This window comes from Loxodonta africana, chromosome X (assembly GCF_030014295.1).
Source record: "Loxodonta africana isolate mLoxAfr1 chromosome X, mLoxAfr1.hap2, whole genome shotgun sequence".
NCBI lineage: Eukaryota > Metazoa > Chordata > Mammalia > Proboscidea > Elephantidae > Loxodonta > Loxodonta africana.
In genome coordinates, this window is record NC_087369.1 from 38,274,992 (window position 1) to 38,279,225 (window position 4,234).

Genomic DNA, 4,234 nt, shown 5'->3' on the forward strand with positions numbered 1-4,234 from the left:
TGGAGGCCAGTAGAGCAGGTAGAACTTGCCTGGCATCTAGGGGCAGTGGGATTGTGTTCTGGTCCTGGCTCCCTCTCCTGCCGTGGTGGTCTGGCACCCACTTCCATCTGTTGTGGCTCATCGCCAACGCAGAGGTTTCGTCATACCTGCAGAGGTCATACCTGGGCATGGGGAGGAGGAGAAGGGGCCTGTCCCAAGCCTGAGTGACCTGCACTCCAGTTTATACGCAATGACCTCTGGGTACGGTGAAGCTTCCCACCTTAATCCCTGTCCCCCTCCCCATTGTGGGCCAACAACTCCAAGATGAACTGCCACTCGGAGGTGCTGGAGGTGTCCATGAAGAGGCAGCAGGTGGAGGAGTCTATTCTGGCAGTGTTGTACACGGGTGCTCCTGCACTGAAAAAAAAAAATTTTTTTTTTTTACAGGCAAATTCCATTACATGAAGGGCACTTACTCCATTGACACCATGGGTACTGAGGATGTCGAATGTGACTTCATTAACTTCATCTACATGCACAGCTCCTCTGATGAGTTGACCATGCCCTGTACAAGGTTGTCGGGGAACGCAAGGATGCCTTGCACAACTCTGGTGGTGATGGGCTGGGGCACATGTCCCTGGAGTTCTACCAGAAGAAAAAGTCTGCTGGCCTTTCTCAGATGAGTTCATCTCATGGAAAGTGTGGATGGTCAAGATGCATGTGGTAGCCCTGGCACAAAGCAGGAGCAGCAGCTATGCCTGGAGAAGGTGGGTGAGAAAATCATCAATATCGTGGAGGTGGTGAACCGACATGAGTAAATGCCCAAGATGTTCACAAAGTAAGAAGTGGACATGTTTGACACAGGTTTGTGGGACGTGCAGCCCTACCTCTACAAGATCTACTTCCTAATCACCAAGGCCCTGGGCAAGTCAGCCACCACCACCACGCATGGGCTCATCAAAAACACCCTTGTCCTCTAGGGCTCACTGGGGCCTGGGAGCTCCTTTATGGTTTCCAGACCTTGGCTACTGGGGATTATATTGTTGAGGCCGCTGGGGCTCAGAAAACCTGCTCTGGGTCCTTGGGTGAGACTTGGAAAGGGTAGCCCCTGGCTTCCTTGTTTGGGATCACCAGCCTCTCTGGTCATTCTTTGGTGACAATCAAGTCCAGCTTTACTCTGTCTCTCCACACCCCAGGTTGGGGTCCCCCTTCTTTCTCCACTGTACAAAAGAGCTTCTTCTTAAAGATGGTGAATAAAGTTGAGAATGTGAAAAAAAATGTCGGAGAAGAAAGAGTGATGTCAAAAATATAGAGTAGGCAGTTCCCAACTCCCATCTCTACAGAAAAACAAGTATCAGAATGAACATTGACAGAACTATGGAAAATAGTCAAAGGTTTACAGCAACCAGAAAAGTGGTGAGTCAAGAAAAAAGCAATTTAAAAATAGTAGAAATGCTTTGGGGCATTTTTACTTGCTCTTGTCCTACCCATCCTCAGCTTGTTAGCAGTTTGCAATGTGGGACCTTGGTTTCTTTTGGCAAAGTGAGCAGAACATACCTTATTTGAAAAACACTGTGCTTGTTCTAACCTGTTTGAGAGCTACCTGAAGGACTGACACAATGGACTTGTCTCTGCCTCACCAAAATTGGAAATCACTTAGAGTAGAAAAGAGGTGTATATTGCTTAAAAACATTGTAGGTAACCAAAAAATTTGTAGCCACCTGGAGCAAAATATTATGGTTGAAAGAAACAAGAGACCACTTAAAGAGACAGCCTTGGAGGCGGAGCCAAGATGGCAGAATAGACAGACACCTCCCGCGAGCCCACTTTACAACAAAGACGAAAAAAACAAGTGAAATGAGTATATTTATGACAAGCCAGGAGCCCTGAGCATCAAAGGCAGGCTTAGAAAACAAACAGAGGGGCAAGGGGAGGAAGGGACGGTACAGAAGCTCAGAGGAGTTACCAGACCTGAATCGTGGGGAGCCCTCAGGCACCATTCCTGGAGTGGTGGCGATGGGCTGGTACTAGTGTTCAGCCGCAGTTTCCTCAGAGAGAAGCAGCCAGCCACACAGCCTACTCACACCTCTGGAGCCAGAGAACGGTGCTCATGCCAAAGCTAAGCACTTGTGTATGTTTTACCGAGATCCTCCACCCCCAAGCCAGCTTCAGCAGCTGAATTCCCTGGGCCTGAGATAGGGACTGTTGAGGGCCGAGAGTCATCCTCCCAGCCTTGGAGAAGGAAAAAATTTGCAACTGGGGGAAAAGATAATTTGCCAGCTCCACTAAGCGGGGGAGCTCAGGCCAGAAGCAGCTCCTGTCCAGGCATAAACAGTCCATGGACTTTGAGCACCTTTCCCCTCTGCATGGACCTGTCTGGGCCTATTTCAAGGCAACAGGCCCTTGTTGGCAGGCTCCAACCATTTCAGTTGTGCGATGGAGAGGTGGGTGTTTGATGTTTGACATTGCTTTACCTATTAAGCAGGGTCCTCGCCTACGTGCATCACAGGCCTAAGGACTAGTAGCTCCATTCAGATCACCCAGGCACTGGAGACAGGTGTCCAAGGATAACTGCTACCTCCCAGTCCTTAGAACTAAAAACATTGGGTGTCCATGCTCCACCTGCAGAACTCACCCACCAGTAAGCTCTAGGGAACAGGAACACGCTTTCCTCAGAGACACTTGCCTTGTTCAGAGCATGATCCCCTACTGCAATCAGATACTGGTACCTACACCAATCACCCTTGCCCCTTAAGACTGTAGGACACAGCCTGTACCACACACTTGATGATCAGCTACCTGGAAACCTGAGCTAAATTCATACAAGAAAACTGAATGGACTCCTAGACTGATATACCTGATAACTGCTCTAGCCAGCTGGGGACAGGGTGTCAGAGCTCCAAAGGCAAAAATAATCAAGCTAGCACACTCAAGCAACCCATTTGGGCATCAAAACAAAAAAACCAAGAAGCTACAACACAGTAAGCAAGCATAAACTAATACAATAACTTATAGATGGCTCGGAGACAACAGTCAATATCAAGTCCCATAAAGAAACAGACCATGATCATCTCAACAAGCTCTCCAAACAAAGAATCCAGGGATCTTCTAGACGAAAGTGCTTTCCTGGAATTACCAGAGGCAGAACTAAAAAAAAGATTAATATACAGAACCCTTCAAGGCATCAGGAAGGAAATGAGGCAATACACAGAACAAGCCAAAGAACACACAGATAAAGCAACTGAAGAAATTAAAAAGGTTATTCAGGAACATAATGAAAAATTTAAAAAGCTGAAAATATCTATAGACAGACATCAATCAGAATTTAAGAAGATTAATAAAATTACAGAAGAAGAAAACTCAATAGAAAGTCAGAGGACCAGAACTGAGTAGGTAGAGGCCAAAATTTCTGAATTTGAAGACAAATCACTTGGCACTAATATATTTGAAGAAAAATCAGATAAAAAATTTAAAAAAATTAAGAAACCTTAAGAATCATGTGGGACTCTATCAAGAGAAATAACCAAAGAGTCATTGGAGTACCAGAACAGGGAGGGATAACAGAAAATACAGAGAGAATTGTTGAAGATTTGTTGACAGATAGCGTCCCTGATATTGTGAAAGATGAGAAGATATCTATCCAAGATGCTCATCAAACTCCACATAAGATAGCTGTTCAAAGAAACTCACCAAGACATATTATAATCAAACTTGCCAAAACCAAAGATAAAGAGAGAATTTTAAGAGCAGCGAGGGATAAACGGAAAGTCACCTACAAATGACAGTCAAAAAGAAAAAGCTCTCTGAAGAAGAAGAACTGCCAGCCAAGGATCATATATCCAGCAAAACTCTCTCTGAAATATGAAGGCGAAATTAAGATATTTACAGATAAACACAAGTTCAGAGAATTTGCAAAAACCAAACCAAAGCTACAAGAAATACTAAAGGATATTGTTTGGTCAGAAAACCAATAATATCAGATACCAGCACAACACAAGGTCACAAAACAGAACATCGTGATATCAACTCAAATAGGGAAATCACAAAAACAAATTAAGATCAATTAAAAAAAATACTAATAACAGGGAATCACGGAAGTCAATATGTAAAAGATCACAATAATCAAAAAGAGGGACTAAACACAGGAGGCATAGAACTGCCATATGGACAGTGATACAAGGCGATATAAAACAATACAAGTTAGGTTTTTACTTAGAAAAATAGGGGTAAATAATAAGGTAACCACAAAGGGAAA

At 44.4% G+C, this 4,234-nt stretch overlaps 1 pseudogene; it reads left to right on the plus strand.

Moving 5' to 3' along the window:
• Positions 1–303: 303 nt before the first annotated feature.
• On the plus strand, positions 304–1,148 carry LOC100656249 (autophagy-related protein 101-like; annotated as a pseudogene).
• Positions 1,149–4,234: the final 3,086 nt, after the last annotated feature.